The 27,331-nt window shown below is 43.9% G+C and overlaps 1 protein-coding gene and 1 pseudogene across 3 annotated transcripts in view; both read left to right on the top strand.

Moving 5' to 3' along the window:
* Nucleotides 1-27,331, top strand: part of LOC147461766 (putative serine protease EDA2) — a 113,953-nt gene that overhangs the window by 30,005 nt on the left and 56,617 nt on the right. The window lies entirely within an intron of this gene.
* Nucleotides 10,848-20,112, top strand: LOC147461767 (ribulose bisphosphate carboxylase small subunit, chloroplastic-like; annotated as a pseudogene).

Raw genomic sequence — 27,331 nt, 5'->3', positions numbered from 1 at the left:
TATTTGATAGTATGCTGTGCATTGGCAGATATAGTGCTACTCTGTCTCTAGCTCTCTATGGCAAACCTGGCATAATCTCTCCTTTGAGGGTATACCTTTGTATCGGCCAGTCTTTATCTCCAATTGGTGAGATGAGGTGCGTAGCTGACCAATAGAACATCTAATGCCATGAGATAGGTGGGTGTCCTTATACTTGGGCCCATCATCTGTCGTCTGGAGAAGATGGTTTGGATAAAGAGCCATCTCCGTCCCCAATTCATGTGACAAAGACATCCAAGTCCTTCTAGTATTGAGCTGAATGAGATCATGTCTGATAATCCTTCTAATCTCTGAATGTGTGAGGGTAAGGATGGTTCGTCAAGGGAATACTAAGAAGGGGGCAGCCTGTCCATAGTAAATCCATGTAGCTCAAACCAAGATGATATTTATGCAAACCAACATGAAGTATCACCCTCACTGGCCAGTTGTCACGATGATTGAAGCGCTAGTTGTGCATATCTGTTGTGTGGTAGCTCCCATGTGCTATGAATGAAAGACATTGATCTAGCAAGAGCCTCCACTACAATTGGTGGTGTGTTCATCTCAACTCTGAGGCTTTCGCCTAGATCAGCCTGGAGATCATGGATACAAGCCGTCTCTCCATGGATCTCCATCCATCATGTGACGAGACACGGGAGCACAACAACTGAATAATAGAAATTTGCAAGTACACAGAGTAGACGTAGGAAAACAGAGATATGTATTGATGTAAATTCACGGGTACAAGAAGAGCGTAGCTCGTGTCAAACCTCCCGACCACCCCCGAGCTATCTCACTCTCAATCTTGTGCATAATTCTCAATCCCAATCGCACTCACTCTCAATCACAATCTCAAGGCACCATCACAGTAGAATAGCCTCCTTCTGAGTATGGGCTAGGCTATCTTCTTCACGCCAAAAAGTGGCTATTTTCGACCTCCCTCCAGTCTTTAGCAAAGCGGCCCAAAAATAAGCTCGAAAAAGAGGTGTCTTGCACGCAAACGCATAAGAACCGCAAAAACACAACCCACACACGCGAGTTACCAAATTTAGAAACTTAAAAAAAAAAAAACAATAAAATTTAAGTCCACAATTCTTAGCCATTTTCAGCGAGCCATAACTCCCAAACGGTTCATAATTTGCCCGGGGCTATCTCATATGAATTTGTTCGTCTCGTCGAGCTCTTTGAAAGTTGTGTGATGCGAAAAATCCATATCTTGCTCAGTTTGGCCAAAAATTTACTTGCAAGTTGACAATTTCTACAAAAACAGCCTAAAGAAGTATTTTCTCACTTTTTTCCTAATCTACGGGCTGAAACGGGCATCAAAATGAAGGAATTTGAAAAAACTCAAAGAAGCAATATTTTTTCTCGTATTGAGGACTACAATTGCTACATACAAAACTTTTCCAAGTTTTGACCTTAACACCCTCAAAACTAGCTCCCAAGAGGTGTCCCGGGTCAAAATTTGAAACTTCACGGAAACGATTAGAATAAAGTCCTACACTCTGGAAAAACGCTGAAATGAACAAACTTTACTCCAAACAAAATATATCAAAACTTTGCAAAATAAGTTCTATTACACATCATATGTGCGCCCTTATGTACTATGATGATCCATGCTAGGCCCCCATATCTGTTTTCTGTAAAGCATGGTGGAAGTGATTTATGTGTCAAATAGCCACAGCTTAGTGCGTGGCTCCTGAAACTGCATATGGACGCCCTGATGTACTATGATGATCCACGCTAGGCCCCCATATCTGTTTCCCATAAAGCATGGTGGAAGTGACTAAGGTGTCAAATAGCCACATCTTAGTGCATGGCTCCTGAAACTGCACATGTGAACATATTCTCTCTAGTCCTCCTAATGTTGCATATCCCCTCGTCAATCTCGCCTCTGCAACACCTCTCATAGAGAAAGTCCACTAAATAGAACACCGAGATATGTATAAGAGTTTACATACTCCACTATTTTCTGAAAATAGGCGTTGATCTCCTGACCCACTGCGTTGTAGTATTGAATAGCATCACCTTGGTTTTGCCAAGGTTGATGGAGAGCCCATTGTCATGTGCATAAGCATTCAATGCATCTAGATGTCTCTGCATACCCTCCTGAGAGTCTGCAATATGATCAACATAAAGCAATAGAGGTGTCCATGTATCTGACAACGGTGCTCCCCTATCTCGTGCAGTCTCAATATAGTTAGCAATCTCATCAATATATAATCCAAACAAAGTTTGAGAAAGTGGGCATCCTTGCTTCACCCCAATAGTAGAGTGAACCGGGTCTGAAAGACCCTTCGATGTCTGTACTCTCCCTATAATTGTCTCATACAGTGCCATGATCACACACACACACACACACACACACACACACACAGAGAGAGAGAGAGAGAGAGAGAGAGAGAGAGAGAGAGAGAGAGAGAGAGAGAGAGATGAGATGAAATGTTATATTAACCTCTTCTAAAGGCGAAAATGACCTATGAGACCAAAGAGTTACATCATGGTGGATCTGATACAAGGTCGGGACAGAAACAAAGAAACTAACTAAACAAAAACATTACTTGAGTTGTAAAAGGTGGGTATCAAGACCTTGGGGAGTACATATACAAACAGTGACGTGTCTCTTAGAGAATAGATACAAAATGGTGGATATGTATCAGAATCCAGAGATGGCTTGCATTGGTCGGTGCATGATCGTGTCGATGTCCTCCATGGTGAGAGTTTGCATAGGGCGTCTCCATGTCTCATTGATATAGATTCTCTACGGCAACCTCCTCTGACGATGGTAGGATCTCCTCATCATGGGCCTCTTGGATCTCCCCAACTCTCTTGCTCAATCACTCAGTATACCTCTACTAGTGATATGCTCTATATCCCTCCTCTCTAGCTACTCTCGTCTCTGCTCAATCTTTGGATGGTAGAACATTCTGATCTGTCTCTGTGTAAGGTGCAGCGGAAGTGAATGTTGAACTTTGCTCAAGATGAGTGCTCCGAACTGTGCTCAAGGGTTCCTTTTACTTACGGAAGGGAGAGCCTTCCGTTCCTTTAGTGAGAGAGTGCAAGTGATCACAAACAAAGTGGTAAACAATGTGAATGAAGGTACTGAGATTGAGAGATAGAGAGAGAAGAATACGACACCAGAATATTGTCAAACCCTCCTCCGAAGGCCCCACTCTCTATTGTGAGAGCAGTCTACTATTGATTGCACAAATCTTTACAATGCTTTGGACTTGCCGACGATGTCGATGATGATGAGGAACACGATGAGACGGGCTGAAATCTGAAAACGCTAATGGCTGAAATCTGCAAATCTTTATCTCCTGAATTCTGACTCTATGTTGGTGACGATGTCGATGGCGACGATGCAACAATGACGTGCTGAAAACGCAGATGATGAAATCTGCAGTTTTCCGGGCTGAAACTGCAAACTGCGTTGGATCTGACCGTGCGGCGAGGATTTGCTGCGGGAGGGTGAGATATGTGAGGTTTGGGACTTCTTCTGCGGTGTGTGACTGTTGAAAACTGAAAATGCTGATGCTTCTTGGTGTTCTATGGCGGTGAATCTGCAAAACGCTATGCTGATGCAAAAACTCTAGGGCTAAAAACTGTCTTGCGGCAGAAATCTGCGAACGCTAGGGCTGATCTGCTGTCTTGCGGGGCTGATCTGCTGTGCAAAAACGCCAGGCTGCTGTAGGGGAAAACGCTAGGCTTCTGCTGTAGCAAAAACGCTAGGTTTGTTGATGGGGGTCTTGTTGAGAAGTTGCCTGTTGAACAGAGTATTCCTGCTGCCTCTTCTGCCAGAAAGTGCTAGCGCTAGGTTTCTTATATACATGCTTGGTAAATTTACCCTACCTAGTTCCCAACAAAAGTCACTCTAAAATAATAAGTGAAAAATGTCAAAAATAGGGAAAATAGGTCTATGCACTGTAAAAATGTTACTGATGGGTTCTGATTGTAATCTGATGATCATGCTGTGTGCAACGAGAGGATATGCATCTGCTCTAAGTGTCTGGACATGCACGTTCTGCGAACAGACTCACAAAAGTGCCAGATCACTTCCTAATCTAACTGGATTGAATCCATGTCATGAAGTAGCTTGTCCACGTACACATAGGGTTATACGTGCACGTGACATCGCCTCCTTTTCAAAGTGAGGTAATGGTACCGAACTGTATGGCGTCGAGAGAGATCGCCAACAGCGTCTAGAATCCTAGAAGGGACTCTTCGCCGGCCCACTCTGATGCATGGGTCATGCGATACTTGAACTTCATAAAGGTCTGCAACGCTTGCTTCTTTGGGCCGCATCGAAAGCGACAGTCATTTGTGGCTCCTTCAATGCTTCAACTTCGTCTATAGTCATGCGTCTACCTTCTTCAAGAATCTTCGAAGATGAAAATTCTTGAAACCACTTCCAACACAAAAATATGAACATACCCATTCCATGTAAAGTGACTGGAAAAACACTATTCCTTCGAAAAAACTCTGCATGCAATGGAGATGAACATAGAGACGGAGTGCCAAACCGTTCATCAAACACACGCAAACAATGGGGTCGAATCTTGACTTTCTGATCTAAATCAATCAATTGTGGCAAATCACAATGAAAATGCCGATGCTTGGTGCTCAATCTTTCTGGTGCTCTTTCGGATACTGTGTCTGCCAAGGAAGAGACATGGAATGTGAATTCCTTGAATGCAAACATTTCATCTTTCCATGAGTAATCCGCATACATCCGTGCTCATTCATGAGTGAATCGTCTTCAATGTGCAATATGGCATGCCTGTGAAAAGGGATCACGTAAGGACGGTGACTAAAATACAGGAAAGCATCACGAATGAAACACTCGAACAATGCATGCGAACACATCATACTTCCTATGGGGGTTCTTTGGACCTCCTAAGATCGGTTCTTCGTTGTTGATCGAATCTTCCTATGGGGGTTTTGTGGACGTCGACTCGAAAGCCAAGATCGGGTCTTCGTGATTGATCGAATCTGCAACGAGGTTAGCTTCGCTAGAAAAACCATCAACTAAACCATCATCCTTGTGAACAATCACATCATTATCTTGCAAATCATCATGCTTGTGAATAATCACATCTTTTTCCTGCAAATCATCATGCTCGTAAATAATCACATCTTAATCATCATGCTTATCATAATCATGCAAATCATGTGTGTCATGCTTTGGAAAAGAAGAGACTAAGAGAGTCTCCTTTTCCGGATTCTTTGCAATCTTCGGCTACACATTAGAAATGAGAGATGAAGAATGAACAACTTGCTCTCCACGAATGAGAAGGGGAGAGTCACTTTTGGCATTAAAAGTAAACGTATTTTCCGCCCAATCAATGAGGAGGTTATGCTCACAAAACCATCGAATGCCCAAAAGCATATCACATCCTGAAAGAGGAGAGACTACAAATTTACTGCGGAAGGACACTTGTTGAACGGTGAACAAAACATCAAGGCACTCTTGCGTGATGAGAGAGTGTGGAAGGACACTTGTTGAACAGTGAACAAAACATCAAGGCACTCTTGCGTGATGAGAGAGTCCATACCGGGAGAGAAGCCTGACACCTCGAAAGGAGATGTCTTGCAAACCTCCAAGTGTGCTCTTTCGACAAGAAAGTCACTAATCAAATCATTGCATATTGCTTAGGTCAAAGAATATGACAAAACGCCGACCCTTCACATGACCATAACACTTAATGAGAGACTCATCAATGGGAGGATCATGAGAGACTTGGGTCACACTCGTGTTCTCATTTATTGCATTGACCGAGGAAGTGGGTTCTGTGGGTTCTTTAGAGTCATTAGATTCAAGCTTAGGACATGTTCTTTTTATGTGACCCTTGATGTGACAATGAAAACAACGACCTTCCTTAGAATAAATGCTTTGTTCTTCCGACGTGATGTATCCTCCTAAAATTCCTTGTTCTGCCTTTTCATATGGAGTGAGCTTAGGTTTAGCAATTGTGTTAGCTTTACCCTTAGGTTCATTTGGAGAGTTCTTTTCTGAGAGACTATTGGAAGATTGGTTAGAAGAGTTACCGTTCTTACCGTTCTTAGGGTTCTGAGAAATCTGAGAGGTACTTGTGGAAGTCTTGTTTTCCTTAGGCTTTCCCTTGTTGTGCTTCATATCTTGTGCGAGAGCAATCGCTACCGCCTTGTTGAGATCGATTGAGTCGAGGACTTCGAAATCAAACCTCATATAGTCGTCCAACCCGAAAATGAAAGCCTCCTTGCGCTCATCATCCGATTTGCGTAATTGGGTGCCGAGCTGCAAAACACGATTAGAGAAAAACATAACTGGCATACCATTTTGCTTGATACTGCGCCAATCGTCTTTCAACCGTGCTAGGTATTGTGGTGGCATAAACTGTGCCTTGAGCTTGTCTTGGAAGTCGGCCCAATTGAAGGAAAGGGGCGTGCCATCCTCGGCTTCCTCTAGGTGCGCGGTCAACTGTGCCTCTTGCCATGCGTGGTACCAATTAATGGCATCCATGTCCTCTGGGTATCCAAGTGAATTAGATCTTGTCGTATAAGTCTGGTGACCTCCCTTACATGTGGTGACCTCCCTTCATGTAAGAGAGAGAGAGAGAGAGAGAGAGAGAGAGAGAGAGAGAGAGAGAGAGAGAGAGAGAGAGAGAGAGAGGGTGCATCTACGGAAGATTGAAAGGGGAGGAGCTTGTCCATAGAGAAACCATGTAGTTCAAACCATGCTATCACGTGTGCATACCAACATGATGTATCTCGCTGTGCTGTCAAGTGCCGTGAGGACTCCAAAGCCAGCCGAGCATAACGATCTTATAAGAGCTCCCATAAGCTGTGTATGAATGCCACTAATCTCGTAAGAACCTCCACCACTAGAGGAGGGGCAGCCACCTTTGCTCGGATGATTGCATGGGGGACCGAGGCCTTAGCCTTGATCATCTTGGCAATCATGGAGATAAGTGGCCTCTCCATGTCTCGCCATCCATTTGTACATCCATATTGACAACTATGATGATCTACGAAGGTCCCCATATCTGCACTCCATATAGCATAGCTCAGGCAACTAGACTATCAAAAAGACATAGCTTGGTGTGAAGCTCTTGGAACTGAGCTTGTGAACACATCCTCTCCAAACCTCCCAAATTTGCATACGGTCTAGTCAGTCTAGTCTCTGCCGCTCTCCTTGTGGAGAAAATCGGGCCATTGAAAATCATCCCAAGGTGAGTGTACATATTTGTATACTCCATTGGGTTCTGTCCATAAGTAAAACTGGGTGTTGATTGCTTGACCCCAATGCGTTGTAGTATTAAATACCATAAGCTTGGTCTTCCCAAGGCTAACAGACATACCGGTATCTTGCGCAAATGTGTATAGCATCAATGTGGCACTCCATCCCCTAAGGTGAATCTAAAATAAGCCAAAATCATTTGCATATAACAATAGGGGTGTCCATGTTCGTACAAACTGTGCTCCTTTGTCACCCTCCCTCTATGTAGTATGAGGCCTCATCCACATACATGTCAACAAAAGTGGGGGATAGTGGACAACCTTGTTTCACCCCAATGGTGGAATGAATAATCTCCAACATCCCCTAGGGCGTACACACTCGTCTTGTAACTGTCTTGTACAAGGCCATGATCCTTCATATGAGCTCTATAGACATTCCTAGCTCCTGCCCCTCACAATTGTATCAAAAGCTTTGCGGAAATCCACAAAGCTACAATAAATCCTCCGCCCATGAAATTTGCCCTTCTCAATGATGGCTCGTAGTGTGAGAATGTGATCTAGGTTAGAGAAACCCCTATGGAAACCGGCGTGGCCTACCGCTTGGATGCCCTCTCTTCCCATCTGCTTAGCTCATGCTCAGTGATGGATGCATACAATCTGGCTAGTGTGTCCAATCATGATAGTGGGGTAATTTCCAGGAAAACTAGGGTCCCCAAATTTGAAAATAGGTACAATCGTGGACATGCTCCAAGCATTAGGGAAACCCTCACACATAGCTCTATTAAACATCAATGCAAGAATATCAGCCAAAAGATCCTTTGCATGTATAAAATGCTCAGCTACCAAGCTATCATGATCATATGCTCTCCTAGTCTCCATCCTATCAATAGCCTTCTTTACCATCTCCACGGTAAAGAAATCACAACTACGTGGGGATGCCTTTGGTGGATCTGGCAATGGCTGCTGGTTAGGGGCCATGTAGAGAGAAGTACCATACGCACCCCATATGTGTGTAGATGTAATAGCTGGTGCTGGGAAGTGCTCACGAAACAATCTCCAAGCCTCACTTGAGTCATGGCGCAAGAATAACTCTCTCTAGCTAAGCTAGGTAAGCTCTCTTCTTTCGTCGCACAAGGTGCCGAAAGGTAATCTGTGACTCTGTGAGTGATGACGCCTGAACACCTCCCTCTGTATTTTGACTCTCGTCACTCTTGTCATTGTGCACTTCTCATCATATCAACTATTCTAGGGCATCTTCCTAGAAGGAGGTCTCTCTGAAGGATGGATATGTGGGAAGGCATCTGCTGTTGCATCATGTAGTGTTTTTGTCAGAACCTATGTGAGCTCATGAAGAGGTTCCTCCACGCAGAGGCACATGAATACCTCAATAAATATAGATGAGTCTGTCTCCCTCGTAAATGTATAGCGAGTGGGCATGGGTGCCTGCAACAGTGCAGCTAGACTGTAAGAGACCATAAGCGTAAAAGTCAGGACAACATGATCCACTACCACCCCAAATTGCATAGGGCCACCAAAAAATCATAAATACATGGAATGGAACTGGGTTTTGTGTTGGCAGCTTTTGGGCTAGTTGCTTTTGAGTTTGAAGGCTTTTCATGTAAATTGCTTTTCTAGGCCAAGGGCCTTGAAATAAGTACAGAGGGCTCAGTCTCTCGCACGCTTCGGTGAGAAGGTGCAGAGCGCGAGTACCGGCATTGTACTGAGTTCAAGTAATACCAAAAGGGGCGCCAAGGTTTGGGGCGAGTACTCTCTGGGGTGGAATTCTGCCACTCCGTGTCACGTCAGCTCTCTCTCTTTCAGTTTCAATTGTTATTGAAGTGCTAAAAGTCTGTTCAGTATGTTCTTTTATATTGGCACGTGGTGCCCGTCTTGGAGTAGGGGAATGGAGGGAGCTTCGGAGGAAGCTTTTTATGGAAAATTGACAGGTTGGAAAATTTATTGAATTAGCTCTCTCTAGGCACTTTGTGTTGGATTCCCTAATCTTATGCAAAAAGCTCCCTCCGCCAAATGCAGGCCAGTGTCGCAGTTCGTCACCCGTCATTGTGCCGCAACATTATTAGGCACTATTATACAATGGCGGTTGGGTGGTTGGAGGTCTTATGTGCACTTCTAACAATGTGCTTGCAAACAAGCTATATTATATATAAAAACAAGCGTATAAGTTTCACATGCGAGAGCATTATACGACTCATGCTTCCACAAAGCAAGAATCACCTTGGAACACAACATAATTAAAATACGAGCATTTGGTCCATTGCAAAGGTCACCCAAAGACAATGCATGTTTGCATGTTTCAATTATTAAAGGATGCAATGCATGCGACGTGCGCCGGGGGGCTATACTTGACAATTCAAGAGAGAAAAACACACCTCAATTGGCATGTTGCAGTAGGTGTGAGTGTCAGTAAGACCCTTCATGCTCCATTTGCAATTGTTTTTATTTGGTAATTTCTCTAATATCAATTCTCCTCACTGACTTAGGATAAGGTCATGTAACCCTGCTTTACTACTATCCAGCTAGAGCACCCGGTTGCTATTTCGTAATAGAGTTACTTTATCATTAAGGTTCATAGCAGGTAAGGTTAATTGTAGGTCAAATGTATGAAAGAGCAGCGATCCAATGGTGGGTGGCATGTAAAGCAACGGTGGTTGTTGTTGTGCTTAGGAAAATGAGGATCAGTGCGCTTCTTTTCATGGCATTTGGGTAATTGTCGTAGCCCACCACAAAACATTATGCAGTTACATCAACAGATATCACTAGAGAGTGGCGTTGGGTGGTTGGAGCATAAAGAACATTTGACACTCACTAAGAGCATCCTAAACATCTGACACTAACTCTAATTCATAGGCTCCCTCTCTCAAGCATCTCTTTGACTCTCTCTGGCAATCATCTCTTTTACTTAATTTCTCTCTCTCAAAGCGAACCCTAACGCCAAGTCCTATTAATAGATCGAGAGAGATGATACAAAAAAACGTTGCCGCAAAAACGCCAGTAGATTAACCCCTTTCGCCTTCAACCTCTCTGTCAATCGTATCTTTCACTCTCTCCATCTCAAATTGGAAGCTAGCGCCAAGCTGGATATAGAGCAAGAGATGATGCAAAATCATAAGCACAAAAATGCATGAAAGATTATTTAAGTTCCATCATACTTTTGTCGCGCCACTAGTAGCTTCTTGCTTTGGCTATGTAGTAATCGCTATCTCTCTCATAGTGGGTGTCAGTGATCACAAAAAACCAACCTTTAATATATTTTTAAGAGATAAAAATTGAAAATTCTCGGTTAGTTTTGAGGGCCGCCTTGAAAGAAACTGGCTAAATTTTAAAATTTTGAGCACTTCAGTGTAAAAATTAATAAAAACCAGCTAAATTTCTCTAAAACTCATAGATTTTCAAAGCTCTCTTTTTTTCCATTGGTTCTTAAAGAAGTTGCTGGTGCACTCGATGCTAGCGGGAAGCTCTTGTAGGGAGAAACTCTCTCCCTTTGTTCCCCCCTCTCTCATGCCAAAGCTAAACTTTAAAGGCAAGCGCCAACGCTCACCAACACGTGGTGAGAGAGAGAGAGAGAGAGAGAGAGAGAGAGAGAGAGAGAGAGAGAGAGAGATTAGCAGAGCAAAGGGAGAGTGATTGTACGCAGTATATAGAATGGCCATCTCCATAGCCGCTTCCTCGGCAATTGTCGCTCCTAGCTGCGTCCCCGTAGAGAGCTTGTCAAAGAGCTTTGTCATGTGCACATCTAACCCTATGTGTACGTGGACAAGCTACCTGATAACATGGGTTCAGTTCAGTTCAGTCAACCTAGATTAGGAAGTGATCTAGCACTTTTGTGAGTCTGCGAGTCTGTTCGCAGACCGTGCATGTCCAGACACTTAGATTAGATGCATATCCTCTGGTTGCACACAGCATGATCATCAGATTTCAATCAGAACCCATTAGGAGCATTTTTACAATGCATAGACCTATTTTCCCTATTTTAGCCTGTCACAAACTGATGACGTGGCTAGCCAGTGCAACACACATCCACCCTTTAGCATGGACAGTTCTTGCCCCGATGATGTGGCTGCCCTGGGAACCCGGGAGAGCAAAATGCTGACGTGTTTGACTGTCCCCGAAAATGCGGACCTACCACGTGGCAGCAGTACGGACGTCCGTGATTCTCAGCGCTTTTTTGCGGGCTGATGCAGCCGCAGTTTTTGTTGCTTTTCCTACGCAATTCTGGCTGCTTTATTTCCTACGCAAGGAATTAGAGAGAGAGAGACCAAGCTTTTATTTTTTAAAAAAAGCTTTTGCTTATTTACCAAGAATGGCTTGAGAGATCAAATATTGAACTTGCTTTATTTTTACCAAGCTTTTGAATTCAGCTTTTGGGGCTCTACTTTTGGCATCCCTTGTACTCTTTAAATAGTAGAAATAGCTCGGGAACACGAAGAAAGCATGGCAGCCATAGCCCGTGAAAACGAAGAAAGAATGGCAGCCATAGAGCGTGAGCACAACGAAAGGAAAGCCGCATTGTTCCGACTCTTTTCTAATGTGCAGGCGCAGCTTAAAGAGATTCGGGAGAAGGAGACTCTCTCAATCTTGTCTTCTCCAAAGCACGACACACAGGAATTGCATGATAATGATCAGCATGATGATTTGCATGATACTGATGAGCATGATGATTTGCATGATCAAGATGTGATTACTCACAAGCATGATGATTTGCAGGATAAAGATATGATTGTTCACAAGGATGATGGTTTAGTTGATGCTTTTTCTAGTGAAGCTAACCTCATTGCAGATTCGATCCATCACAAAGAACCGATCTTGGCTCTCGAGTCGAGGTCCAAAGAACCCCCACAGGAAGTATTATGCATTCAAATGATTGGTCAGCACGCATTGTTCAAGTGTTTCATTCGTGATGCTTTCATGTATTTTAGTCACCGTCCTTATGTGATCCCTTTTCACAGGCATGACATATTGTACGATGAGCACGATTCACTCATGAATGAGCACGGATGTATGCGGGTTACTCATGAAAAGCTGAAATGTCTGCATTCAAGGAATTCACATTCCATGTCTCTTCCTTGGCATGACACAGTATTAGAAAGAACACAAGAAGGATTGAGTATCAAGCATCGGCATTTCCATTGTGATTTGTCACAGTTGATTGATTTAGATCAGAAAGTCAAGATTCGACCCCATTGTTTGCGTGTGTTTGATGAACGGTTTGGCACTCCGTCTCTATGTTCATCTACATTGCATGCACAATCTTTTAGGAAGACTAGAATTTTTCCAGTCACCTTACATGGAATGGATACGTTCATGGTTTTGTGTTGGAAATGGTTTCAAGAATTTTCATCCTCGGAGATTCTTGAAGAAGGTAGACGCATGACTATAGACGAAGTTGAAGCATTGAAGGAGCCACAGATGACTTTGTGTCGCTTTCGTCACGGCCCAAAGAAGCAAGCGTTGCAGACCTTTATGAAGTTCAAGTATCGCATGATCCACGCATCGGAGTGGGCCGACGAAGAGTCCTTTCCAGGATTCCAGACGCTGTTGGCGATCCCCCTCGACGCCATACAGTTCGGTACCAGTACCTCTCTTTGAAAAGGAGGGGATGTCACGCGCACATCTAACCCTATGTGTACGTGGACAAGCTACTTCATGACATGGGTTTAGTTCAATTCAGTTCAGTCAGCCTAGATTAGGAAGTGATCTGGCACTTTTGTGAGTTTGTTCGGAGACCGTGCATGTCCAGACACTTAGATTAGATGCATATCCTCTGGTTGCATACAACATGATCATCAAATTTCAGTCAGAACCCATCAAGAGCATTTTTACAGTGCATAGACCTATTTTCCCTAATTTAGCCATTTTTCACTTATTATTTTTAAGTGACTTTTGTTGGGAACTAGGTAAGGCAATTTTGATAGCCAAGTATATAAGAAACCCTAGCGCTAGCATTTCTGGCAGAAGAGGCAGCAGGTGCCGCGTGTTCATTAGACACCTTCTCAGCAGGACCCCACAGGACACCTAGCGTTTTTGGAGCAGAGACCTAGCGTTTTCTGCATCAGCAACAGCTAGCGTTTTCAGTAGAACAAGCCCAGCGTTTTTGCATTTGCAGTAGCCTGGCGACAGAAGACTACAGATCAACCCTAGCGTTAGCAGATTTCCACAGCAGAACAGAATTCAGCCTAGCGTTTTTGCATCAGCATAACCATCTAGCGTTTTGCAGATTCATTGCGACAAATCCGCAAGATAGACCAACGTTTTTAGTTTTCAGCATAGACACAATGCAGTAGAAGTCCCGAACCTTGCAGATCTCACCTTCCCGCAGCAGATCCTCTCCGCACGATCAGATCCAGCGTAGTTTGTAGTTTCAGCCCGGAAAACGCAGATTTTAGCATCTGCATTTTCAGCGCGTTGTCGTCCCATCGTCATCATTGCCGTCGTCACCGACATAGAGTCAGAATTCAGCAGATACAAGATTTGCAGATTTCAGCCCTTAGCGTTTTCAGATTTTAGCCCGTCTCGTCGTCGTCGTCGTCGTCCTCATCGTCATCGACATCGTCGGCAAGTCCAAAGCATTGTAGAGATTTGTGCAATCAATAGTAGACCGCTCTTGCCATAGAGAGTGGGGCCTTCTGAGGAGGGTTTTGACAACATTCTGGTGTCGTATTCTTCTCTCTCTATCTCTCAGTCTTAGTGCCTTCATTCACAGTGCTTACCCACTTTGTGTGTGATCACTTACACTCTCACACTCACGGAACGGAAGTCTCTCCCTTTCGTAAGTAAACGGAACCTTGAGCACAGTTCGGAGCACTCATCTTGAGCAAAGTTCAACAATCACTTCCGTTGCACCTTACAAGCTTCTTTGGTCTCAAGGCCACTACCCTATTCACCCCCAAGAATCCGAAGCCGTTCGCCATCTCTAATGGCAGCCGTGTGAGCGCCATGCTTGTGTGGAAGCCATACGACAACAAGAAGTTCGAGACTCTATCCTACTTTGCCTTTGTCAAGCGAGCAGATTGCGAAGCAGGTGGGCTTCTGTTACCATATACATGTGGTAGTGATGTGTGTGAACACACTAGGACCGCCGGGGCATTTTTTCCCTCTTTAGGAGGTTTTTCCCCCCGTGCATTGTATATACGCCCATCACTCTAGGGCTATCCATCTTTCCATTGCACACTAAGTAACACACACTCTATTGTGTGCCTTGAGCTTCCTTCGTCTTCTCCAAGCTGTGTGCGTTTCTCTGCAACCCTAATTCCAACAATTGGTATTAGAGCAGGTTGCGTCCTCCCGGGCTTAGTCGCCAGCTGCTCTAGCACACGCTTGCTCACTTTCTCCGATTTTAGTGAGCTTTGGCAAGCGTTCGCAGGTCGACAAAAACTTTGGGAGAACTCTTAGAGCTCGGTCTGCTCAGATTTTCGATTTGGGCTCATTTTGGCCTCCGTTTCCACTACAGGCAGTACTGCACAGGGTAATTCGTCATTTTGTGCAGAAAATCTGTCAATGCCGTTTTCTGCATAGCAGGTGCCTTATAGTCTTCTACGGTTTGTGCTATATAGCACAGGTTGTTCCCGCTCCGTTTCTCCTATTTTCGAGCAGTTTTCACATCAAGTGCAGCATTTACCATGGCTGACAACAACAACACAGATGTGTTCAAGATGTTTGCTGCTGAGGATAGGTTGGATGGGGACAACTACCCTATGTGGGCTTATATGATGCAACATGTTCTTGTGTCAAAGGGCGTCTGGAACATTGTGCAAGGCATTGATGTACGTACTGGTTCTGAAGATGTAGGCGATGTTGAGGATGTTGCAGGTCTTGCTGCAAGGATTGTTGCTGTTAGAGTTGTTTTGCCTATGGCAGAACAAGCTCGTTGGGATGCTAAGGATGCGCAGGCTCATGCATTAATTGCGTTGTCTGTGAAGCGCACCATTGTTCCTCACATCCGTTCAACAAAATCTGCAAAACAGGCTTGGGATATTTTGGCTGGTCTTTATGCAAGTCGCAATGAGGCTAAAATTGCTTTGCTGCGTAAAGAGTTGGAGTCGAAGATTATGCATGACGAAGATGATATGGACACTTTCCTTGCTAGTGTCAAGGATATCAATGACCAACTTATTTCTTCAGGAGAAGTCATTTCAGACAGTTCCCTTGTGCAGACTGTTCTTGATGCCTTATCAGATTCTTACCAGACTTTTGCTAGTACTTGGAGACTTATGACCCAAGGAAATCCAGAAGTTGTCAAGTTTGATGCATTATGCACATTGCTGTTGCAAGAGTCACTTTCCAGAAAAAACAGGACTAGGCAGCGTGCAGTTGAACAGGCTTTTATTGCTTCTCAAAGAAAGGGTGGTAACAGTAATGCAGCCACTTCTTATGGTTCTGCTGCGAGTGGCAAAAATTTTGTTCCTAATGCTTCTGCTGACAGCAATTCGTCTGGAAATTCTGGTGACAAGGGCAAAAAGAAGATGCGTTGCCATTATTGTAAAGCTAATGATCACTTGATCAAGTCGTGTCCTAAGTTGAAGGCCAAAGAGGCTAAGAAGAAAGAGGGTGGTTCCACTACAAATGCTGGTTCCACTACAAATGCAGCCATTGTTGAGTCTTCTTGAAAGGAGACTGTAATGCTGATGTTGATGCAGAATGGGCTTTTAGCGCAGAGTGCACTTACAATCCTGCTGTCCATGATGCATGCTTGTCAGTTGCTGCAGATTCACATGTGTGGTATTTCGACAGTGGTGCTACAAAGCACATTACCTCACATTGTGAATTGTTTACCTCTCTCGAGTCTGTCCCTCATGGGAATTCAGTCCTTGTGCCAACAACGCCTCTTATCCAGTTCAGGGAGTTGGAAAGATTGTGCTCATTGCTGCTAATGACAGCTCCTTCACACTTGTTGATGCACTTTATGTACCTGGGATCAAGAAGAATCTCGTCTGTATCCGCACTTGCTAGACTTGGACTTGTAGTCAAATTTATGGATGACAGATGTACAGTTCATGATCTCAGTTTTGGTGATGAAATTGTTGCATCTGGGCTTTTGTGCCGTGGGCTGTATAAGCTCACTTTGTATGACAAGTGTGGACAAAATTTTGCAAATGCTGTTGCAGATTCAAGGGCTATTTCAGATGCAAAACTTTGGCATGCACGATTTGGTCATATGAATTTTGCCAGTTTGCTGCGTTTGCAGAAATCTGATATGGTTGCTTCTTTGCCGCCTCTTGAAGCACCTGTCAAACATGTTTGTGAAGGCTGTATTCTGGGTAAAATGCAGCGTTCTAAGTTTTCAAAGGATGGTTCAGTTAGGGCCACATGCAGGTTGCAGCTTGTGCATAGTGATGTTTGTGGGCCCATGCAAACCCCGTCCTTGGGCAATTACCTGTACTTCGCGACTTTCATTGATGATTACTCCAGGCATGCATGGGTATTTCCGCTTAAAGCGAAGTTCGAAGTTTTTATGTGCTTCAAACAATTTCTGGCTATGGCTGAAAATGTCTCGAAATGTACTATGGGCACCCTCCGTTCCGATCAAGGGGGGGAGTATATGTCTCATGAATTTAATGCATTTCTGGCTAGTTGTGGGATAAAACACCAAAGTAAAGTGCCTTATACACCTTAGCAAAATGGTGTTGCTGAGAGGAAAAATAGGTCACTATACAATGTATGGTCAAAAGTCAAGCTTTGCTGCATTCTTTTTGGCTTGAGGCCATCATGTGTGCCACTTATGTACTTAACAGGTGTCCTACAAAAGCTTTGCAGTCTATTACTCCTTACGAAGCATGGCATGATAGAAAGCCTTCTATTGAGCACATGCGTGTTTTTGGCTGTTTGGCATATGCTTTGGTGTCACAAACACAACGCAGAAAATTGGATGATAAGGTTGTCAAATGTATTTTTGTTGGTTATAGTGCTGAAAGCAAAGGTTACAGGTTATATCATCCGCAAACAAAACTTATTCTGGTTTCACGGGATGTAGTGTTTGTGGAAGATTCTGTTCAGCCCTTGCTGTCATGCTGAGAGGAAAAACAGGTCACTGACGGAAATGGCACGATGTATGGTCAAAAGTCAAGCTTTGCCGCATTCTTTTTGGCTTGAGGCCATCATGTGTGTCACATATGTACTTAACAGGTGTCCTACGAAAGCTTTGCAGTCTATTACTCCATATGAAGCATGGCATGATAAAAAGCCTTCTATTGAGCACATGCGTGTTTTTGGCTGTTTGGCATATGCTTTGGTGCCACAAGTGCAGCGCAGAAAATTGGATGATAAGGCTGTTAAATGTATCTTTGTTGGTTATAGTGCTGAAAGCAAAGGTTACAGGTTGTATCATCCGCAAACAAAACGTATTCTGGTTTCACGGGATGTAGTGTTTGTGGAAGATTCTGTTCAACCCTTGCTGTCATGTACTAGAGACAGTAATGTAAGCTCACAGGACATTTATGACACTTTGTTGCATCTTTTCAGTGGTGGAAATACGAATGTAAGTTCCAATGAGGCAAATGTATAGCCTATGGGGGTTTCTGAAAATGTTTTGGATCAGCCTATTACTGATGCAGATGGACATGATGTACTTGATGAGGATAGGGCTGAAAATGAGCAGGCTAGAGGTATGCCAAAATGGCTGGTGCACACTTTGCGTGACAGTAAATTGGATGCACCTTTGTCTAGTTGTACTCGTTCAGGCTCTCGCCATGCATCTTATGCATCAGATTGTTATGCTTTGGCTGTGTCTAGCTTACATGATGTTGAGGAGCCTCTATCTTTTGATGAAGCACAGAATTCAGAAAATTGGGTGGCTGCCATGCAATCAGAATATGATGCACTCATAGAAAATGACACATGGACTTTATGTGATTTGCCTCCTGGCAAAAAGGCCATTGGTACGAAGTGGGTTTACAAGTTGAAACGCAAGCCGGATGGTGAGATTGATCGCCATAAGGCTCGACTTGTTGCAAAGGGTTATGCACAGCAAAAAGGCATAGATTATGAAGAGACTTTTGCTCCCACTTGTCGTATGACTACTGTGCGTTTTCTATGTGCATTGGCAGCTCATTTTGGTTGGGATGTACATCAATCAGACATTGTTACTGCTTTCTTGAATGGTGATATATTTGAGGAAGTTTATGTAACGCAGCCTTGCGGTTTTGTCATAAAAGGACAAGAGGACAAAGCGTGCAAATGTAACAAGGCTTTGTATGGGTTGAAGCAATCTCCTCGTGCTTGGTATGAGAAAGCTGACACTCATTTGGTCAAACAAGGCTTTCGTAACAGTCCAACAGAAAGCACATTGTATGTAAAGCGTGAGGGTGATGTACTTCTCATTGTGGTTCTTTTTGTTGATGATTTGCTGATCACTGGACCAAATGAGAGACATATTGCTGAATTTAAGGCTGATTTGAATGCTACTTTCAAGATGAAAGATTTGGGGCTGTTGCATCATTACTTGCGTATACAGTTTAAGGAGTGTGATGGTGGTATTGCCTTGTGTCAGAAAAGTTACATAGAGACATTGCTATGTAAGTTTGGACTTGAGGATTGCAAACCTATTGCCACTCCCATGGAAATAGGTTTGAAGTTGAGTCTACATGATGCTGGTGATCCTGCTGATGTCACTCTTTATCAAACTGTTGTTGGTTGCCTCATTTATGTATGCAACACGAGGCCGGATATTGAGTTTGTAGTATCACAGGTCAGCAGATTTATGCATAGGCCAGGGTCTAAGCATTGGCAAGCTGTCAATAGGATTTTCCGCTACCTTAGTGGCACTTTACATCTTGGCTTGTTTTATCCCAAGGGGGGATCATTGCCGCTAGACTAACATGCTTTTTCGGACTCAAATTGGGCTGGTTGTTTTGACACGAGAGTGTCCACAAGTGGTTTTTTTTTCATGCTTGGCAGTTCATGTATATCATGGTTGAGCAAGAAGCAACCTACTGTGGCCACTTCGAGTTGTGAGGCTGAGTACAGGGCAGTCTTCACATCTACGGTTGAGTGTGTATGGCTTAGACGTCTTATGGCTGATTTGGGTGTTGGATAGGACACTGCCAACACTATCTACATTGACAGTCAGAGCGCATTGGCAGTTGCGAGGAACCCACTTTTTCATGCTCGCACAAAGCACATTGAGGTGCATTACCACTATGTCAGGGAGAGCCTCTCAGCAGGAGAGATCAACTTGGCTTATGTGCCAACACAGGACAACCTTGCAGATCTTTTCACAAAGGCATTGTCTCGTGAGAAGCTTGAAGCTTTCCGCAAAGCTTTGGGATTACTCCCCTTTGTGGATTGATCATGTCCTTAGGGCATGGCACTTCCCTTTACTCATGTGCCAGCTCTCGTTCACCGCATCACTCCAGGGGGAATTTGTTACCATATACATGTGGTAGTGATGTGTGTGAACACACTAGGATCGCCGGGGCATTTTTTCCCTCTTCAGGAGGTTTTTCCCCTCGTGCATTGTATATACGCCCATCACTCTAGGGCTATCCATCTTTCCATTGCACACTAAGTAACACACACTCTATTGTGTGCCTTGAGCTTCCTTCGTCTTCTCCAAGCTGTGTGCGTTTCTCTGCAACCCTAATTCCAACAACTTCATGGTCCGAAATGGCTGGACCCCTTTCATTGAGCTTGACAAAATTGGGAGCGTGTACTGAGAGAACTTCTATGGCGCGGCTACTATGATGGGCGATACTGGGTGATGTGGAAGTTGCCATGTCTGGCTGCCAAGATGCCACCGCGGTGCTGCGTGAAATTGCAAAGTGCAGCAAGAAGTATCCCGAAGCTTTCATCCACCTCCCGGGCTTTGACGCCAAGAGGCAGGTCCATTTCTCCGGCTTCCTTGTCCAGAAGCCTTCAATTTAAGCTCTCTAATCCAATTAGTTGATGCGAGAGAGAGAGAGAGAGAGAGAGAGAGAGAGAGAGAGAGAGAGAGAGAGAGGGGTCAAAGTCTAGGTCTCTTCTCTATGTCTTTGTGCTGTGCAAGAAAGCATGGACCGGAGGCTATTATGGACGACTTAATATGAAGCTCTCTCACTGGAAGAATTGAGAATACGTGCTTGAGGTTTTTTTCCTTGATTTGCAAGGTTGATAACGATCCTGTAAGCATCATTGGCAGGTGCGTGAGATACGCTAATAAGGTGTTTTTGAATGCTCCAATGTGCAAGGGATGTACCTGGAAGGCCAAGATAGGGAGGTGCATAGGGGCAAGGCCAGGGATGAAGCGGAGCAATAGAGGGCTTCAAAGGGAGGGCACAATGCATGGAGAGAGCGCGTGGATGATAGAGAGACCAACGGCAAAGCAGCGGACCGTTGGAAAGGAAGGGCATAAAGCAAAGCAAAATGGGGGGACATGGGGCAGGTAGTCATCACGGTGTCTCTCTCCCTCCATTGATATCATCTTCTGCCAATCCGAATGGTGTGCGAGCTGTAGCCTCAAACCATTGCAACACACACGCAACCAAGGAGAGCAGAAGGGCGCTACGATTTCTTTTTTGAGAAGGATGTATATTCACAAGAAATTAAACGGCTTGTGAACTTACTTTTACCGCAATGTAGTACATAAAAGATCTTGGGGCTCAGGTGTGATTGGCTATATGGCATTAAATATGTACCAAAATCTTAGTTTTCCTGGCGGAAACTTGTCCCCATGCAAATTTTTCTTTTGCAAGAGATATAATGGGTCTTACTGGTTCCACCTGATGAGAAGAGTGAATATCAAGGGTCTGATGGCGCGAGTTTCAAAGTGTCACGGCTAATAGTTACGAAGTGTTCTTGTTATGGAGTCTTCTTGTTTTGATTGACACAAAGGGCAAGGTGATTGATTGTGGGCTTTTTTGTTCTAGAGTTGTAATTTATCTGTTTGCCAGTTTTTCAAAAAAGAGAGAGAGAGAGAGAGAGAGAGAGAGAGAGAGAGAGAGAGAGAGAGAGAGAGAGAGGACCCACCTACAAACATAGGCTCCAGACCTTAAATCATCTTTTTTAGTATATCTCTCACTCACTCATCTCTTTCTTCCTCTCTCTCATTGTGGGCGATAGTGCAAGGCTACATAGGAGGGAGAGTTGCGACGAAATTTGCTGGCGTCACTAAAAAAAATCACCTCTCTCTCTCTCTCTCTCATGAGCAAGCCAAGCTTTCACACTTGTTCTCTCAGAATGGGCGCTAGCACCAAGCTCAATAGGGAGAGAGTGATTTTGCTTTCTTAATATATTTTTCAATCTATATTTATTTTTGTTTTTTTAATATATTTTTCACTTATATAAGAAAGTCTACATCGGAAAAAATTACAAAAAGAGAGAGGGCTCTATAGAGTGATAGAGAAAGGAATTGGAAGAAGAGATAGAGATAGAGAGAGGAAAAAAGAGAGAGAGAGAGAGAGAGAGAGAGAGAGAGAGAGAGAGAGAGAGAGAGAGAGAGAGAGAGAGAGAAGGGGGGGGGCGGGGAGGCAAAGGGAGATATTTAGAGAGGGAGAGGAATGTAAAGAGAGGGATAGAGATTGAGAGTAAGAGAGAAAGAGATAGAGATAAGAGGGAGAGAAACAGAGAGGCTGTCAGGTGGCAACTGCTAACCTTAGTTGTTGGTTTCTTTCCAATGATTTTTGTTTAATTTTTGAGACCCTCTTTTTGAAGTTGCAAATGGTCAGACATTGTATGGCCAATGTGAACGGTAGTTTCACCCGCAGAAGGGAAGTTGGTCGGCACTGGAATTCGTATAGTAAGAGGATGTCTAGGCTCAGTTCAAGATCATGTAGGTCCCCCCGTCGCACTTAGCAAGTTGGTGGATACTAGGAAGTGAACTCAATAAAGGCATAAAGTCAAGGTGGGATCACCAACAAAAAGTATCTGACAGTTGGGCCACATTGCACTTTTGGATGCGGTCCCAATGAGGATAGATGGTCAGATGACCAGTGGGAGCCCAACGGAAGCATCTCCTAAAAATTAGGGAATTGCTATTTTGGGTCGTGAAATGTGTTCGCGTCATTACCTTAGGTATAACCAAGGGAACATTTTATTACTCTGTTGCAAAGTCAACTGATGCACAAGTTGAGAGATTTTTAAGCAGGAAGCCCAATGTGGGGGAATTGCATGCATGAGTGCCAAGTGGCACTTTTTGGTCAATTTACCAAGTTTGGGAGAACAGAACTCGTAACTGACTTTTTGGAGCAGTTTTGGAGGCTGATAATTGTGATTTTCAGCCATTTCTTTGCATTTTTGAGCTTCCCATGACATTACCTTGGACCAAGAAGCTCATTTTCAGCATTGGAAGGCATCAAATGCGTGTTTACATGGCTGTTTTGCTGCGTTTTCAGCGATACACAGGTTTTGGCAGCCATGGAAATCTTCCCCTTTTGCATCTATTTGTTCACAGATGCGTTACAAGTCAAGCGCAGAAGAGGGGGTGCTCGATTTATGCTGGGGGGATACTTCATTGAGAACCTGTCACAGGTTCAGAGCTATGGAGTGCTTTCTTTCCCTCTCATGTACAGTGTGGTGCTAGGAGTGATGCCCTGCACGCTACACACTGCTCTCTCTCCCCCCTATGTGCAGTTATGTGATGCCCCACGAGAGGGCTCTTCATTTGACTGATGTACAGCTGTGTGATTTCATGCTCTTGTGCTGAGGCAAGAGCCACCTTGAGAAGGAACAGGAGTAGCTAACTGCTACTCCAAAAGCAGGCACCGGTGAGGGTCATAACCTCACCAAACTGGTGCGTTTTCAGCGCTGTGTATGTGTCGTAATTTGATTGTTTTCCAGCCATACGGACGCCAGAACCATTGGGAACAGTGCCCCATTGGCAGAGGACAGTTTGGGGACTGTTTAGGGCTGAAAACAAGGCAAAAACCAATAAATACAGCGTGCTGAATTTATTGTTTTTGGGCACGAATCAAAGAGTTTATGCTAGTGGAAGTGAGTTACAGCAGGGGAATTGGTTTCGCGCAAGTATTGGGGTTGTTATGTTGCCGAAATTTGGCCAAAACAAGTGGTATCTAGCTGGATACAGGTGAAGAATTCCCAGGACCCTACTTTGTAATTTACCCTTTCAAAGTATAAAGAAATACTGAAAGGGGCGCCAATTTTGGGGCCTATAGGTTGTCACTGTCTGCTTGGGAACATTCTAGCTTCCTGGCTTTGCTTTTGTTTTCAAGTGTAATTCCATTATCAGTTACAGTTTCCTTTTAAGTCATTGCTTTGTGTCGTAAAGTCAAGTGTTAAAGATCGGGTGAAGGCTAAGTCCACCGCCCCACGGGCCGGTTTCAAAAGCACAGAAAAAAAAAGAGAGAGAGATAAATAGAGGGAAGAGAGAAAGAGAAGAAAGGAGGTAGAGAGAGAGAGAGAGAGAGAGAGAGAGAGAGAGAGAGAGAGAGAGAGAGAGAGAGAGAGAGAGAGAGAGAGAGAGAGAGGGAAAAGACGAAGAGAGATAGGTTGAGGGAAGAGAGAGAGAGAGAGAGAGAGAGAGAGAGAGAGAGAGGGAAAAGACGAAGAGAGATAGGTTGAGGGAAGAGAGAGAGAGAGAGAGAGAGAGAGAGAGAGAGAGAGAGAGAGAGAGAGAGAGAGAGAGGGAAAAGACGAAGAGAGATAGGTTGAGGGAAGAGAGAGAGAGAGAGAGAGAGAGAGAGAGAGAGAGAGAGAGAGAGAGAGAGAGTTGGGCAAATAGAGATTGGCTACAAGTATATGCTTGGGTGTCAGTTGAAATATCTGGTTAGCCTGTAAGCTCTAATAGATTCTCCTAGTGATGGCTTTAGTCTTGTCATGCAAGGTGAGTCTGTTCAGAGAACTAGCAAGTGCAACTTTTCTACTCTCTACTAAGTCCGTGTTGGACTAGTAGACTTCCATTTTGAATAGCCATTGGTCCAGCACGCGCTTGTAACGGCGACCATTATAGGGCTCATGTAGTTTAATATCCAGTTTCTTCTTTTAAGCAACATTAAAATTTATATTAAGTAACTGAAGTTTACGATTGTCTACCTCATTTGTTAAAACTGGTTCATTTTATTCGTCCACTTAAGTTTCAGAAGAGGGTGGTGGAGAAGTAGCATGTGTAGTCCGAGAAGCAGTATGATCAGTCCGTGATGTGTTTTGCGTTTGCATCTGCTCTAGGCGGGTGTTGATTGAGGTGAAGCTTGTGGAAAGTGCTGACATTTGCTCCTTGATAAGAGCAAGGCCATCCTCAGATTGACCTTCTCCATCGTGTGATGTCGGCATGGTTACGCCTCAAAGGGAACTCGAGTAGGTGCAGGTTCTGGTTCGAGAACAAGTTCAGGGACGGGTGCTCCGAGAGCGAAAAGTGCCTTTGGAATAAGTTCGCGCTCTGGAGTCGGAGAATCTAGAATAATTATCACTTCCGGCTCTGAGCAGGAGAATGTGGAATCATGAACACTTCATGTGTAGGGGAATTCTCTGGCAAGATTTCATCGAGAATCTCGTCTATCTGCGGGAGATTCCGAATCTTGCAAAGCTCCGTGCCATCGGGTTCCATCTGGGAGCATATATGAAGGAATATGGTGCAGTAGTGCTACCAAAACATGCTCCAAGAAGGCAAGCGTTATGTCCCATAGCTAGCAATCGTATGGAGGAGAGAGAGTCCTACGCTGTGTGGTGCTCTCTTTTTTTTTTTCCCCCTAAAAGCGCTGCTGGTTATTGGCCTCAATTAAAAGATATTCACATTAGTTATTTTTGGGGCAGGCCAGCCAGTTTTGGGGTTCACAACACAATTTACTCAATTAAATTGAAGGTGTTAAAACTTATGCGCTGCTGGTTTCTTTATGTAAAAACTCCAGCCAAGAGGTTTATGTGACGAAAGGGAAGCCAGCGAAGGGGTTTGGTGATTCAGCCCAGCAATTCTGCTCTGTGATTCTTCTTCTTAACCCAACGATTGAGAGAAGAGTGTGAGCAAGGGAAAAGAAGGGGAGAGCACTTGGGGAAGTGGTGGCAGCTTGCCATCTTGTGCCCTTTCACTGAAGGGGTGTGAGTGCGGGGTCGAAAGGGTGTCACCCGAGCAAAGGTGCTCGAGGTTCTCCGGGTACGTGACACACAATCACTGCTACAATATGTTTAGTAGTAGCAAGTAATAAAAAAATACGAATGTTACCTCATACCGTCAGGAGAAAAACTGCATTCCATCTTTATTCTACTTCCATATAACGAATAGGGAGAGGGGGGAGAGGGTAGCGGTGAGGGTGAGAGGCTCACAACCTTCGGGTCCCGGGATTTTTTTTTGCTCTGATACCACTATGAAGAACACGCTTACTATGTGTGTTTATTCATAGCTGAACTTAGATAAAAACTGAATTTAGAACGAAACTAGAAGACAAGAGACTCAGAGACTAAATGTGTGTTGATTGATTGAAATGTGCTACAAGAATGTTCTTATATAGAAATTGAAGAGACACGATGAAAAGACATGACCATAGGTCAAGAGACATGACTCTAGGCCAATAGTCGTGTCCTTCTGCCGTAGAGTCGTGACCGTTCGGCGTAACGGTGCAGCCATTTGCTGAAGAGGCATGGCTATTCGCCGAACAAGTGTGACTCTTGGGCGAAGAGACGCATCCTTTGGAGAATTGGGGGTCTTGGATTTGGTGTATCTTCGTATCTGCAAAAGAATCAAGCGAAGAAGGTAATACAAAGACAAAGAATACATCACAATCGTGACATTTATCACCAGACTCTTGGATCTATTGCTATTTGAAGAAGGAGCAACGATGGAGAAAGGGTGCTACTTGTAGAATCATTGGTGGTGACAACAATGGTATCGTCTTTTACTGTGTCAACAACACACTAGTTAGTCATCTTTTTTTCTAGACTCGACCTCTTGCAACACAGTTACAAGAAATCATACTTCATTTCATCGGGTTTAATTTTTGTCACTTGCCCAAAGATGGAGGCAACAGTTTGATAAGAATCTCACAAAGCATCAAGAAATATCTGCACAAGAGAGTTATCAAAAATGGCCTCACCAATGGAAATTAAGTGCTTATAGAGATCTTTAATCTCCACAAGAAATAAATCCATATCATCCTTCTAAGTTCTCATACATAACCTTGGACTCTAGTTCCTTATGTAGGTAAGCAATTTTTGCCAAATGATGATCTACATACAAAGCAGCTATAGTCTATCCCGTTCCTGTTTCGTTTGTTTGTGTTGAATGAATGCGTGAAGTAATGGAACGCTTGATAGAAAGCACAATCAATGCATGAGCCTATGAATTCTTAGCATCCGAATGTGGTTGTTTAGCGATAGGCAAATCAACTCTAGCAGAAGAGCTGCTTGAACCAACACCATCATTCACAAAACTTGTATCCAGAAAACATGATCTCACATCAGAATTGTCCCCAATGTTTCAAACATCCTTTGCAACAAGGAGATGTTGCTTCATGTATGCCCAAATTCGGTAGTTGTCTTGCATCTAGTTTGTCCTCAGGTAACAACACACAGAAAACATCGTTGTTGTCAGCCATGGTCAATGATTGCACTTGAGACAAAAGTTGCTTGTGTAGAGGAAAAACTGCACAGAAGTAGCTTGCGCTATATAGCACAAGCCATAGAATACTACAAAGTGCTTGTTTTGCAGAAATCTGCCCTTTCAAAAATCTGCAGAAAGGCTGAAATAGCCTACACAAAATTGCCAGTAGTGGAAATGGACTTTGAAGAGAGTCTCAATCAAGATTCTAATAATATGGAACTCTATGAGCTCGCCCGAAGCTTATGCTGCCCTACAAATTCTCACTAAAAATCACCTAGAAAGTGATCATGCAAAGATGGAGAAAATGAAGGAGAAGTTCAAGAGTACACATCATAAGTAGTATTAGTGAGTATATACAAGCCAGGAAAAAAACCTCTTGGCAAGGAAAAAAGAGTGCCTTGGTGGTCGGAAGTGCACATCACTACCATGGTAAGAGCACCAGAGGTCATAAAAGTGGGAGAGTGTCTATGCCTCTATTAACTTACGACTCAATAATAGCTGATACAACCAGTCATCCTGGTTAGCCAAGTAAGCTCTGTTTTCCCCATGTACAAGCTGGTGAACCGATGTCTAGATTGTTATAGGCTCATCTTCCTCATTTCTTTTGCGTGCAGATTTTCC

This window comes from Adiantum capillus-veneris, chromosome 3, assembly GCF_014529385.1.
Source record: "Adiantum capillus-veneris isolate H3 chromosome 3, ASM1452938v2, whole genome shotgun sequence".
In the NCBI taxonomy this organism is placed as follows: Eukaryota; Viridiplantae; Streptophyta; class Polypodiopsida; order Polypodiales; family Pteridaceae; genus Adiantum; species Adiantum capillus-veneris.
Note: the sequence above shows the minus strand (reverse complement) of the source record. Positions and strands in the feature narration are given on the sequence as shown.